Source organism: Phyllobates terribilis, unplaced genomic scaffold, assembly GCF_046119375.1.
Source record: "Phyllobates terribilis strain yellow unplaced genomic scaffold, ASM4611937v1 Scaffold_2__4_contigs__length_985480577, whole genome shotgun sequence".
Classification (NCBI taxonomy): domain Eukaryota; kingdom Metazoa; phylum Chordata; class Amphibia; order Anura; family Dendrobatidae; genus Phyllobates; species Phyllobates terribilis.
In genome coordinates, this window is record NW_027362762.1 from 558855918 (window position 1) to 558871243 (window position 15326).

A 15326-nucleotide genomic window follows, 5' to 3' on the forward strand; every position below is an offset into this window, starting at 1 on the left:
GTGTGTGGGTAGAATATATATCCCGCGGGGGTAAAATTGAAAAAAGTTTAAAAAATTTTTGGGGGGGATTTAGTCATTTTTCCGGCGTTTATCAGACTTTCAGAGAGGGGAAATGTCAGTGAGTGTTCCGATTTCAGTTCCAGAGCGATTCGCCCAATGAGTCCTTGTTATTTAGTTGTTTTCAGCCAATTTTCTGGATTTTTGAAAATTTCACTTTTTTGTGAAAATATCCACTAAATGAGGGAATAATATGTGTGAGGGTACCCCAGGAGAGTTCCAAATGTGTGTGGGTAGAATATATATCCCACGGGGGTAAAATTGAAAAAAGTTGAAAATTTTTTTGGGGGGGGATTTAGTCATTTTTCCGGCGTTTATCAGACTTTCAGATAGGGGAAATGTCAGTGAGTGTTCCGATTTCAGTTCCAGAGCGATTCGCCCAATGAGTCCTTGTTATTTAGTCGTTTTCTGCCAATTTTCGGGATTTTTGAAAATTTCACTTTTTTGTGAAAATATCCACTAAATGAGGGAATAATATGTGTGAGGGTACCCCAGGAGAGTTCCAAATGTGTGTAGGTAGAATATATATCCCACGGGGGTAAAATTGAAAAAAGTTGAAAAAAATTTTTTTTTGGACTTACTCATTTTTCCGGCGTTTATCAGACTTTCAGATAGGGCGAATGTCAGTGAGCATTCCGATTTCAGTTCCAGAGCGATTCGCCCAATGAGTCCTTGATATTTAGTCGTTTTCTGCCAATTTTCTGGATTTTTGAAAATTTCACTTTTTTGTGAAAATATCCACTAAATGAGGGAATAATATGTGTGAGGGTACCCCAGGAGAGTTCCAAATGTGTGTGGGTAGAATATATATCCCGCGGGGGTAAAATTGAAAAAAGTTGAAAAAATTTTTTGGGGGGGATTTAGTCATTTTTCCGCCGTTTATCAGACTTTCAGATAGGGGAAATGTCAGTGAGTGTTCCGATTTCAGTTCCAGAGCGATTCTCCCAATGAGTCCTTGTTATTTAGTTGTTTTCAGCCAATTTTCTGGATTTTTGAAAATTTCACTTTTTTGTGAAAATATCCACTTAATGAGGGAATAATATGTGTGAGGGTACCCCAGGAGAGTTCCAAATGTGTGTGGGAAGAATATATATCCCACGGGTGTAAAATTGAAGAAAGTTAAAAAAAAAATTTTTTTGGACTTAGTCATTTTTCCGGCGTTTATCAGACTTTCAGATAGGGGACATGTCAGTGAGCGTTCCGATTTCAGTTCCAGAGCGATTCGCCCAATGAGTCCTTGATATTTAGTCATTTTCAGCCAATTTTCTGGATTTTTGAAAATTTCACTTTTTTGTGAAAATATCCACTAAATGAGGGAATAATATGTGTGAGGGTACCTCAGGAGAGTTCCAAATGTGTGTGGGAAGAATATATATCCCACGGGGGTAAAATTGAAAAAAGTTGAAAAAAATTTTTTTTTGGACTTACTCATTTTTCCGGCGTTTATCAGACTTTCAGATAGGGCGAATGTCAGTGAGCGTTCCGATTTCAGTTCCAGAGCGATTCGCCCAATGAGTCCTTGATATTTAGTCGTTTTCTGCCAATTTTCTGGATTTTTGAAAATTTCACTTTTTTGTGAAAATATCCACTAAATGAGGGAATAATATGTGTGAGGGTACCCCAGGAGAGTTCCAAATGTGTGTGGGTAGAATATATATCCCGCGGGGGTAAAATTGAAAAAAGTTGAAAAATTTTTTTGGGGGGGATTTAGTCATTTTTCCGCCGTTTATCAGACTTTCAGATAGGGCAAATGTCAGTGAGCGTTCCGATTTCAGTTCCAGAGCGATTCGCCCAATGAGTCCTTGATATTTAGTCGTTTTCAGCCAATTTTCTGGATTTTTGAAAATTTCACTTTTTTGTGAAAATATCCACTAAATGAGGGAATAATATGTGTGAGGGTACCCCAGGAGAGTTCCAAATGTGTGTGAGAAGAATATATATCCCACGGGGGTAAAATTGAAAAAAGTTGAAAAAAATTTTTTTTTGGACTTAGTCATTTTTCTGGCGTTTATCAGACTTTCAGATAGGGCGAATGTCAGTGAGCGTTCCAATTTCAGTTCCAGAGCTATTCGCCCAATGAGTCCTTGATATTTAGTCGTTTTCAGCCAATTTTCTGGATTTTTGAAAATTTCACTTTTTTGTGAAAATATTCACTAAATGAGGGAATAATATGTGTGAGGGTACCCCAGGAGAGTTCCAAATGTGTGTGGGTAGAATATATATCCCGCAGGGGTAAAATTGAAAAAAGTTGAAAATTTTTTTTGGGGGGGATTTAGTCATTTTTCCGGCGTTTGTCAGACTTTCAGATAGGGGAAATGTCAGTGAGTGTTCCGATTTCAGTTAAAGAGCGATTCGCCCAATGAGTCCTTGTTATTTAGTCGTTTTCTGCCAATTTTCGGGATTTTTGAAAATTTCACTTTTTTGTGAAAATATCCACTAAATGAGGGAATAATATGTGTGAGGGTACCCCAGGAGAGTTCCAAATGTGTGTGGGTAGAATATATATCCCACGGGGGTAAAATTGAAAAAAGTTGAAAAAAATTTTTTTGGGGACTTAGTCATTTTTCCGGCGTTTATCAGACTTTCAGATAGGGGAAATGTCAGTGAGCGTTCCAATTTCAGTTCCAGAGCGATTCCCCCAATGAGTCCTTGATATTTAGTCATTTTCAGCCAATTTTCTGGATTTTTGAAAATTTCACTTTTTTGTGAAAATATCCACTTAATGAGGGAATAATATGTGTGAGGGTACCCCAGGAGAATTCCAAATGTGTGTGGGAAGAATATATATCCCACGGGGGTAAAATTGAAGAAAGTTTAAAAAAAATTTTTTTTGGACTTAGTCATTTTTCCGGCGTTTATCAGACTTTCAGATAGGGGAAATGTCAGTGAGCGTTCCGATTTCAGTTCCAGAGCGATTCGCCCAATGAGTCCTTGATATTTAGTCGTTTTCTGCCAATTTTCTGGATTTTTGAAAATTTCACTTTTTTGTGAAAATATCCACTAAATGAGGGAATAATATGTGTGAGGGTACCCCAGGAGAGTTCCAAATGTGTGTGGGTAGAATATATATCCCGCGGGGGTAAAATTGAAAAAAGTTTAAAAAATTTTTGGGGGGGATTTAGTCATTTTTCCGGCGTTTATCAGACTTTCAGAGAGGGGAAATGTCAGTGAGTGTTCCGATTTCAGTTCCAGAGCGATTCGCCCAATGAGTCCTTGTTATTTAGTTGTTTTCAGCCAATTTTCTGGATTTTTGAAAATTTCACTTTTTTGTGAAAATATCCACTAAATGAGGGAATAATATGTGTGAGGGTACCCCAGGAGAGTTCCAAATGTGTGTGGGTAGAATATATATCCCACGGGGGTAAAATTGAAAAAAGTTGAAAATTTTTTTGGGGGGGGATTTAGTCATTTTTCCGGCGTTTATCAGACTTTCAGATAGGGGAAATGTCAGTGAGTGTTCCGATTTCAGTTCCAGAGCGATTCGCCCAATGAGTCCTTGTTATTTAGTCGTTTTCTGCCAATTTTCGGGATTTTTGAAAATTTCACTTTTTTGTGAAAATATCCACTAAATGAGGGAATAATATGTGTGAGGGTACCCCAGGAGAGTTCCAAATGTGTGTAGGTAGAATATATATCCCACGGGGGTAAAATTGAAAAAAGTTGAAAAAAATTTTTTTTTGGACTTACTCATTTTTCCGGCGTTTATCAGACTTTCAGATAGGGCGAATGTCAGTGAGCATTCCGATTTCAGTTCCAGAGCGATTCGCCCAATGAGTCCTTGATATTTAGTCGTTTTCTGCCAATTTTCTGGATTTTTGAAAATTTCACTTTTTTGTGAAAATATCCACTAAATGAGGGAATAATATGTGTGAGGGTACCCCAGGAGAGTTCCAAATGTGTGTGGGTAGAATATATATCCCGCGGGGGTAAAATTGAAAAAAGTTGAAAAAATTTTTTGGGGGGGATTTAGTCATTTTTCCGCCGTTTATCAGACTTTCAGATAGGGGAAATGTCAGTGAGTGTTCCGATTTCAGTTCCAGAGCGATTCTCCCAATGAGTCCTTGTTATTTAGTTGTTTTCAGCCAATTTTCTGGATTTTTGAAAATTTCACTTTTTTGTGAAAATATCCACTTAATGAGGGAATAATATGTGTGAGGGTACCCCAGGAGAGTTCCAAATGTGTGTGGGAAGAATATATATCCCACGGGTGTAAAATTGAAGAAAGTTAAAAAAAAAAATTTTTTTGGACTTAGTCATTTTTCCGGCGTTTATCAGACTTTCAGATAGGGGACATGTCAGTGAGCGTTCCGATTTCAGTTCCAGAGCGATTCGCCCAATGAGTCCTTGATATTTAGTCATTTTCAGCCAATTTTCTGGATTTTTGAAAATTTCACTTTTTTGTGAAAATATCCACTAAATGAGGGAATAATATGTGTGAGGGTACCCCAGGAGAGTTCCAAATGTGTGTGGGAAGAATATATATCCCACGGGGGTAAAATTGAAAAAAGTTGAAAAAAATTTTTTTTTGGACTTACTCATTTTTCCGGCGTTTATCAGACTTTCAGATAGGGCGAATGTCAGTGAGCGTTCCGATTTCAGTTCCAGAGCGATTCGCCCAATGAGTCCTTGATATTTAGTCGTTTTCTGCCAATTTTCTGGATTTTTGAAAATTTCACTTTTTTGTGAAAATATCCACTAAATGAGGGAATAATATGTGTGAGGGTACCCCAGGAGAGTTCCAAATGTGTGTGGGTAGAATATATATCCCGCGGGGGTAAAATTGAAAAAAGTTGAAAATTTTTTTGGGGGGGGATTTAGTCATTTTTCCGGCGTTTATCAGACTTTCAGATAGGGGAAATGTCAGTGAGTGTTCCGATTTCAGTTCCAGAGCGATTCGCCCAATGAGTCCTTGTTATTTAGTTGTTTTCAGCCAATTTTCTGGATTTTTGAAAATTTCACTTTTTTGTGAAAATATCCACTTAATGAGGGAATAATATGTGTGAGGGTACCCCAGGAGAGTTCCAAATGTGTGTGGGAAGAATATATATCCCACGGGTGTAAAATTGAAGAAAGTTAAAAAAAAAATTTTTTTGGACTTAGTCATTTTTCCGGCGTTTATCAGACTTTCAGATAGGGGACATGTCAGTGAGCGTTCCGATTTCAGTTCCAGAGCGATTCGCCCAATGAGTCCTTGATATTTAGTCATTTTCAGCCAATTTTCTGGATTTTTGAAAATTTCACTTTTTTGTGAAAATATCCACTTAATGAGGGAATAATATGTGTGAGGGTACCCCAGGAGAATTCCAAATGTGTGTGGGAAGAATATATATCCCACGGGGGTAAAATTGAACAAAGTTGAAAAAAAATTTTTTTTGGACTTAGTCATTTTTCCGGCGTTTATCAGACTTTCAGATAGGGGAAATGTCAGTGAGCGTTCCGATTTCAGTTCCAGAGCGATTCGCCCAATGAGTCCTTGATATTTAGTCGTTTTCAGCCAATTTTCTGGATTTTTGAAAATTTCACTTTTTTGTGAAAATATTCACTAAATGAGGGAATAATATGTGTGAGGGTACCCCAGGAGAGTTCCAAATGTGTGTGGGTAGAATATATATCCCGCGGGGGTAAAATTGAAAAAAGTTGAAAAATTTTTTTGGGGGGATTTAGTCATTTTTCCGGCGTTTATCAGACTTTCAGATAGGGGAAATGTCAGTGAGCGTTCCAATTTCAGTTCCAGAGTGTTTCGCATAATGAGTCCTTGATATTTAGTCGTTTTCAGCCAATTTTCTGGATTTTTGAAAATTTCACTTTTTTGTGAAAATATCCACTAAATGAGGGAATAATATGTGTGAGGGTACCCCAGGAGAGTTCCAAATGTGTGTGGGAAGAATATATATCCCACGGGGGTAAAATTGAAAAAAGTTGAAAAAAAATATTTTTTGGACTTAGTCATTTTTCTAGCGTTTATCAGACTTTCAGATAGGGGAAATGTCAGTGAGCATTCCGATTTCAGTTCCAGAGCGATTCGCCCAATGAGTCCTTGATATTTAGTCGTTTTCAGCCAATTTTCTGGATTTTTGAAAATTTCACTTTTTTGTGAAAATATTCACTAAATGAGGGAATAATATGTGTGAGGGTACCCCAGGAGAGTTCCAAATGTGTGTGGGTAGAATATATATCCCACGGGGGTAAAATTGAAAAAGGTTGAAAAAAAATTTTTTTTGGACTTAGTCATTTTTCCGGCGTTTATCAGACTTTCACATAGGGCAAATGTCAGTGAGCGTTCCGATTTCAGTTCCAGAGTGATTCGCCCAATGAGTCCTTGTTATTTAGTTTTCAGCCAATTTTCTGGATTTTTGAAAATTTCACTTTTTTGTGAAAATATCCACTAAATGAGGGAATAATATGTGTGAGGGTACACCAGGAGAGTTCCAAATGTGTGTGGGAAGAATATATATCCCACGGGGGTAAAATTGAAAAAAGTTGAAAAAAATTATTTTTTGGACTTAGTCATTTTTCTGGCGTTTATTAGACTTTCAGATAGGGGAAATGTCAGTGAGCGTTCCAATTTCAGTTCCAGAGTGATTCGCCCAATGAGTCCTTGTTATTTAGTTGTTTTCAGCCAATTTTCTGGATTTTTGAAAATTTCACTTTTTTGTGAAAATATCCACTAAATGAGGGATTAATATGTGTGAGGGTACCCCAGGAGAGTTCCAAATGTGTGTGGGAAGAATATATATCCCACGGTGGTAAAATTGAAAAAAGTTGAAAAAAATTATTTTTTGGACTTAGTCATTTTTCTGGCGTTTATCAGAATTTCAGATAGGGGAAATGTCAGTGAGCGTTCCGATTTCAGTTCCAGAGCGATTTGCCCAATGAGTCCTTGATATTTAGTCGTTTTCAGCCAATTTTCTGGATTTTTGAAAATTTCACTTTTTTGTGAAAATATTCACTAAATGAGGGAATAATATGTGTGAGGGTACCCCAGGAGAGTTCCAAATGTGTGTGGGTAGAATATATATCCCGCGGGGGTAAAATTGAAAAAAGTTGAAAAATTTTTTTGGGGGGATTTAGTCATTTTTCCGGCGTTTATCAGACTTTCAGATAGGGGAAATGTCAGTGAGCGTTCCAATTTCAGTTCCAGAGTGTTTCGCATAATGAGTCCTTGATATTTAGTCGTTTTCAGCCAATTTTCTGGATTTTTGAAAATTTCACTTTTTTGTGAAAATATCCACTAAATGAGGGAATAATATGTGTGAGGGTACCCCAGGAGAGTTCCAAATGTGTGTGGGAAGAATATATATCCCACGGGGGTAAAATTGAAAAAAGTTGAAAAAAAATATTTTTTGGACTTAGTCATTTTTCTAGCGTTTATCAGACTTTCAGATAGGGGAAATGTCAGTGAGCATTCCGATTTCAGTTCCAGAGCGATTCGCCCAATGAGTCCTTGATATTTAGTCGTTTTCAGCCAATTTTCTGGATTTTTGAAAATTTCACTTTTTTGTGAAAATATTCACTAAATGAGGGAATAATATGTGTGAGGGTACCCCAGGAGAGTTCCAAATGTGTGTGGGTAGAATATATATCCCACGGGGGTAAAATTGAAAAAGGTTGAAAAAAAATTTTTTTTGGACTTAGTCATTTTTCCGGCGTTTATCAGACTTTCACATAGGGCAAATGTCAGTGAGCGTTCCGATTTCAGTTCCAGAGTGATTCGCCCAATGAGTCCTTGTTATTTAGTTTTCAGCCAATTTTCTGGATTTTTGAAAATTTCACTTTTTTGTGAAAATATCCACTAAATGAGGGAATAATATGTGTGAGGGTACACCAGGAGAGTTCCAAATGTGTGTGGGAAGAATATATATCCCACGGGGGTAAAATTGAAAAAAGTTGAAAAAAATTATTTTTTGGACTTAGTCATTTTTCTGGCGTTTATTAGACTTTCAGATAGGGGAAATGTCAGTGAGCGTTCCAATTTCAGTTCCAGAGTGATTCGCCCAATGAGTCCTTGTTATTTAGTTGTTTTCAGCCAATTTTCTGGATTTTTGAAAATTTCACTTTTTTGTGAAAATATCCACTAAATGAGGGATTAATATGTGTGAGGGTACCCCAGGAGAGTTCCAAATGTGTGTGGGAAGAATATATATCCCACGGTGGTAAAATTGAAAAAAGTTGAAAAAAATTATTTTTTGGACTTAGTCATTTTTCTGGCGTTTATCAGAATTTCAGATAGGGGAAATGTCAGTGAGCGTTCCGATTTCAGTTCCAGAGCGATTTGCCCAATGAGTCCTTGATATTTAGTCGTTTTTAGCCAATTTTCTGGATTTTTGAAAATTTAACTTTTTTGTGAAAATATCCACTAAATGAGGGAATAATATGTGTGAGGGTACCCCAAGAGAGTTCCAAATGTGTATGGGAGAATATATATCCCACGGGGGTAAAATTGAAAAAAGTTGAAAAAATTTTTTTTTTGGACTTAGTCATTTTTCCGGCGTTTATCAGACTTTCAGAGAGGGCGAATGTCAGTGAGCGTTCTGATTTCAGTTCCAGAGCGATTCGCCCAATGAGTCCTTGATATTTAGTCGTTTTCAGCCAATTTTCTGGATTTTTGAAAATTTTACTTTTTTGTGAAAATATTCACTAAATGAGGGAATAATATGTGTGAGGGTACCCCAGGAGAGTTCCAAATGTGTGTGGGTAGAATATATATCCCGCGGGGGTAAAATTGAAAAAAGTTGAAAAAATTTTTGGGGGGGATTTAGTCATTTTTCCGGCGTTTATCAGACTTTCAGATAGGGGAAATGTCAGTGAGCGTTCCGATTTCAGTTCCAGAGCGGTTCGCCCAATGAGTCCTTGATATTTAGTCGTTTTCAGCCAATTTTCTGGATTTTTGAAAATTTAACTTTTTTGTGAAAATATCCACTAAATGAGGGAATAATATGTGTGAGGGTACCCCAAGAGAGTTCCAAATGTGTGTGGGAAGAATATATATCCCACGGGGGTAAAATTGAAAAAAGTTGAAAAAAATTTTTTTTTGGACTTAGTCATTTTTCCGGTGTTTATCAGACTTTCACATAGGGGAAATGTCAGTGAGCATTCTGATTTCAGTTCCAGAGTGATTTGCCCAATGAGTCCTTGTTATTTAGTTTTCAGCCAATTTTCTGGATTTTTGAAAATTTCACTTTTTTGTGAAAATATCCACTAAATGAGGGAATAATATGTGTGAGGGTACACCAGGAGAGTTCCAAATGTGTGTGGGAAGAATATATATCCCACGGGGGTAAAATTGAAAAAAGTTGAAAAAAATTATTTTTTGGACTTAGTCATTTTTCTGGCGTTCATCAGACTTTCAGATAGGGGAAATGTCAGTGAGCGTTCCAATTTCAGTTCCAGAGTGATTCGCCCAATGAGTCCTTGTTATTTAGTTGTTTTCAGCCAATTTTCTGGATTTTTGAAAATTTCACTTTTTTGTGAAAATATCCACTAAATGAGGGATTAATATGTGTGAGGGTACCCCAGGAGAGTTCCAAATGTGTGTGGGAAGAATATATATCCCACGGTGGTAAAATTGAAAAAAGTTGAAAAAAATTATTTTTTGGACTTAGTCATTTTTCTGGCGTTTATCAGAATTTCAGATAGGGGAAATGTCAGTGAGCGTTCCGATTTCAGTTCCAGAGCGATTTGCCCAATGAGTCCTTGATATTTAGTCGTTTTTAGCCAATTTTCTGGATTTTTGAAAATTTAACTTTTTTTGTGAAAATATCCACTAAATGAGGGAATAATATGTGTGAGGGTACCCCAAGAGAGTTCCAAATGTGTATGGGAGAATATATATCCCACGGGGGTAAAATTGAAAAAAGTTGAAAAAATTTTTTTTTTGGACTTAGTCATTTTTCCGGCGTTTATCAGACTTTCAGAGAGGGCGAATGTCAGTGAGCGTTCCGATTTCAGTTCCAGAGCGATTCGCCCAATGAGTCCTTGATATTTAGTCGTTTTCAGCCAATTTTCTGGATTTTTGAAAATTTTACTTTTTTGTGAAAATATTCACTAAATGAGGGAATAATATGTGTGAGGGTACCCCAGGAGAGTTCCAAATGTGTGTGGGTAGAATATATATCCCGCGGGGGTAAAATTGAAAAAAGTTGAAAAAATTTTTGGGGGGGATTTAGTCATTTTTCCGGCGTTTATCAGACTTTCAGATAGGGGAAATGTCAGTGAGCGTTCCGATTTCAGTTCCAGAGCGGTTCGCCCAATGAGTCCTTGATATTTAGTCGTTTTCAGCCAATTTTCTGGATTTTTGAAAATTTAACTTTTTTGTGAAAATATCCACTAAATGAGGGAATAATATGTGTGAGGGTACCCCAAGAGAGTTCCAAATGTGTGTGGGAAGAATATATATCCCACGGGGGTAAAATTGAAAAAAGTTGAAAAAAATTTTTTTTTGGACTTAGTCATTTTTCCGGCGTTTATCAGACTTTCACATAGGGGAAATGTCAGTGAGCATTCCGATTTCAGTTCCAGAGTGATTTGCCCAATGAGTCCTTGTTATTTAGTTTTCAGCCAATTTTCTGGATTTTTGAAAATTTCACTTTTTTGTGAAAATATCCACTAAATGAGGGAATAATATGTGTGAGGGTACACCGGGAGAGTTCCAAATGTGTGTGGGAAGAATATATATCCCACGGGGGTAAAATTGAAAAAAGTTGAAAAAAATTATTTTTTGGACTTAGTCATTTTTCTGGCGTTCATCAGACTTTCAGATAGGGGAAATGTCAGTGAGCGTTCCAATTTCAGTTCCAGAGTGATTCGCCCAATGAGTCCTTGTTATTTAGTTGTTTTCAGCCAATTTTCTGGATTTTTGAAAATTTCACTTTTTTGTGAAAATATCCACTAAATGAGGGATTAATATGTGTGAGGGTACCCCAGGAGAGTTCCAAATGTGTGTGGGAAGAATATATATCCCACGGTGGTAAAATTGAAAAAAGTTGAAAAAAATTATTTTTTGGACTTAGTCATTTTTCTGGCGTTTATCAGAATTTCAGATAGGGGAAATGTCAGTGAGCGCTCCGATTTCAGTTCCAGAGCGATTCGCCCAATGAGTCCTTGATATTTAGTCGTTTTCAGCCAATTTTCTGGATTTTTGAAAATTTCACTTTTTTGTGAAAATATTCACTAAATGAGGGAATAATATGTGTGAGGGTACCCCAGGAGAGTTCCAAATGTGTGTGGGTAGAATATATATCCCGCGGGGGTAAAATTGAAAAAAGTTGAAAAATTTTTTGGGGGGGATTTAGTCATTTTTCCGGCGTTTATCAGACTTTCAGATAGGGCGAATGTCAGTGAGCATTCCGGTTTCAGTTCCAGAGCGATTCGCCCAATGAGTCCTTGATATTTAGTCGTTTTCAGCCAATTTTCTGGATTTTTGAAAATTTCACTTTTTTGTGAAAATATCCACTAAATGAGGGAATAATATGTGTGAGGGTACCCCAGAAGAGTTCCAAATGTGTGTGGATAGAATATATATCCCACGGGGGTAAAATTGAAAAAAGTTGAAAAAATTTTTTTTTTGGACTTAGTCATTTTTCCGGTGTTTATCAGACTTTCAGATAGGGCGAATGTCAGTGAGCGTTCCGATTTCAGTTCCAGAGCGATTTGCCCAATGAGTCCTTGATATTTAGTCGTTTTTAGCCAATTTTCTGGATTTTTGAAAATTTAACTTTTTTGTGAAAATATCCACTAAATGAGGGAATAATATGTGTGAGGGTACCCCAAGAGAGTTCCAAATGTGTATGGGAGAATATATATCCCACGGGGGTAAAATTGAAAAAAGTTGAAAAAATTTTTTTTTTGGACTTAGTCATTTTTCCGGCGTTTATCAGACTTTCAGAGAGGGCGAATGTCAGTGAGCGTTCCGATTTCAGTTCCAGAGCGATTCGCCCAATGAGTCCTTGATATTTAGTCGTTTTCAGCCAATTTTCTGGATTTTTGAAAATTTTACTTTTTTGTGAAAATATTCACTAAATGAGGGAATAATATGTGTGAGGGTACCCCAGGAGAGTTCCAAATGTGTGTGGGTAGAATATATATCCCGCGGGGGTAAAATTGAAAAAAGTTGAAAAAATTTTTGGGGGGGATTTAGTCATTTTTCCGGCGTTTATCAGACTTTCAGATAGGGGAAATGTCAGTGAGCGTTCCGATTTCAGTTCCAGAGCGGTTCGCCCAATGAGTCCTTGATATTTAGTCGTTTTCAGCCAATTTTCTGGATTTTTGAAAATTTAACTTTTTTGTGAAAATATCCACTAAATGAGGGAATAATATGTGTGAGGGTACCCCAAGAGAGTTCCAAATGTGTGTGGGAAGAATATATATCCCACGGGGGTAAAATTGAAAAAAGTTGAAAAAAATTTTTTTTTGGACTTAGTCATTTTTCCGGTGTTTATCAGACTTTCACATAGGGGAAATGTCAGTGAGCATTCCGATTTCAGTTCCAGAGTGATTTGCCCAATGAGTCCTTGTTATTTAGTTTTCAGCCAATTTTCTGGATTTTTGAAAATTTCACTTTTTTGTGAAAATATCCACTAAATGAGGGATTAATATGTGTGAGGGTACCCCAGGAGAGTTCCAAATGTGTGTGGGAAGAATATATATCCCACGGTGGTAAAATTGAAAAAAGTTGAAAAAAATTATTTTTTGGACTTAGTCATTTTTCTGGCGTTTATCAGAATTTCAGATAGGGGAAATGTCAGTGAGCGTTCCGATTTCAGTTCCAGAGCGATTTGCCCAATGAGTCCTTGATATTTAGTCGTTTTTAGCCAATTTTCTGGATTTTTGAAAATTTAACTTTTTTTGTGAAAATATCCACTAAATGAGGGAATAATATGTGTGAGGGTACCCCAAGAGAGTTCCAAATGTGTATGGGAGAATATATATCCCACGGGGGTAAAATTGAAAAAAGTTGAAAAAATTTTTTTTTTGGACTTAGTCATTTTTCCGGCGTTTATCAGACTTTCAGAGAGGGCGAATGTCAGTGAGCGTTCCGATTTCAGTTCCAGAGCGATTCGCCCAATGAGTCCTTGATATTTAGTCGTTTTCAGCCAATTTTCTGGATTTTTGAAAATTTTACTTTTTTGTGAAAATATTCACTAAATGAGGGAATAATATGTGTGAGGGTACCCCAGGAGAGTTCCAAATGTGTGTGGGTAGAATATATATCCCGCGGGGGGAAAATTGAAAAAAGTTGAAAAAATTTTTGGGGGGGATTTAGTCATTTTTCCGGCGTTTATCAGACTTTCAGATAGGGGAAATGTCAGTGAGCGTTCCGATTTCAGTTCCAGAGCGGTTCGCCCAATGAGTCCTTGATATTTAGTCGTTTTCAGCCAATTTTCTGGATTTTTGAAAATTTAACTTTTTTGTGAAAATATCCACTAAATGAGGGAATAATATGTGTGAGGGTACACCAGGAGAGTTCCAAATGTGTGTGGGAAGAATATATATCCCACGGGGGTAAAATTGAAAAAAGTTGAAAAAAATTATTTTTTGGACTTAGTCATTTTTCTGGCGTTCATCAGACTTTCAGATAGGGGAAATGTCAGTGAGCGTTCCAATTTCAGTTCCAGAGTGATTCGCCCAATGAGTCCTTGTTATTTAGTTGTTTTCAGCCAATTTTCTGGATTTTTGAAAATTTCACTTTTTTGTGAAAATATCCACTAAATGAGGGATTAATATGTGTGAGGGTACCCCAGGAGAGTTCCAAATGTGTGTGGGAAGAATATATATCCCACGGTGGTAAAATTGAAAAAAGTTGAAAAAAATTATTTTTTGGACTTAGTCATTTTTCTGGCGTTTATCAGAATTTCAGATAGGGGAAATGTCAGTGAGCGCTCCGATTTCAGTTCCAGAGCGATTCGCCCAATGAGTCCTTGATATTTAGTCGTTTTCAGCCAATTTTCTGGATTTTTGAAAATTTCACTTTTTTGTGAAAATATTCACTAAATGAGGGAATAATATGTGTGAGGGTACCCCAGGAGAGTTCCAAATGTGTGTGGGTAGAATATATATCCCGCGGGGGTAAAATTGAAAAAAGTTGAAAAATTTTTTGGGGGGGATTTAGTCATTTTTCCGGCGTTTATCAGACTTTCAGATAGGGCGAATGTCAGTGAGCATTCCGGTTTCAGTTCCAGAGCGATTCGCCCAATGAGTCCTTGATATTTAGTCGTTTTCAGCCAATTTTCTGGATTTTTGAAAATTTCACTTTTTTGTGAAAATATCCACTAAATGAGGGAATAATATGTGTGAGGGTACCCCAGAAGAGTTCCAAATGTGTGTGGATAGAATATATATCCCACGGGGGTAAAATTGAAAAAAGTTGAAAAAATTTTTTTTTTGGACTTAGTCATTTTTCCGGTGTTTATCAGACTTTCAGATAGGGCGAATGTCAGTGAGCGTTCCGATTTCAGTTCCAGAGCGATTCGCCCAATGAGTCCTTGATATTTATTCGTTTTCAGCCAATTTTCTGGATTTTTGAAAATTTCACTTTTTTGTGAAAATATCCACTAAATGAGGGAATAATATGTGTGAGGGTACCCCAAGAGAGTTCCAAATGTGTGTGGGAAGAATATATATCCCACGGGGGTAAAATTGAAAAAAGTTGAAAAAAATTTTTTTTTGGACTTAGTCATTTTTCCGGCGTTTATCAGACTTTCACATAGGGGAAATGTCAGTGAGCATTCCGATTTCAGTTCCAGAGTGATTTGCCCAATGAGTCCTTGTTATTTAGTTTTCAGCCAATTTTCTGGATTTTTGAAAATTTCACTTTTTTGTGAAAATATCCACTAAATGAGGGAATAATATGTGTGAGGGTACACCGGGAGAGTTCCAAATGTGTGTGGGAAGAATATATATCCCACGGGGGTAAAATTGAAAAAAGTTGAAAAAAATTATTTTTTGGACTTAGTCATTTTTCTGGCGTTCATCAGACTTTCAGATAGGGGAAATGTCAGTGAGCGTTCCAATTTCAGTTCCAGAGTGATTCGCCCAATGAGTCCTTGTTATTTAGTTGTTTTCAGCCAATTTTCTGGATTTTTGAAAATTTCACTTTTTTGTGAAAATATCCACTAAATGAGGGATTAATATGTGTGAGGGTACCCCAGGAGAGTTCCAAATGTGTGTGGGAAGAATATATATCCCACGGTGGTAAAATTGAAAAAAGTTGAAAAAAATTATTTTTTGGACTTAGTCATTTTTCTGGCGTTTATCAGAATTTCAGATAGGGG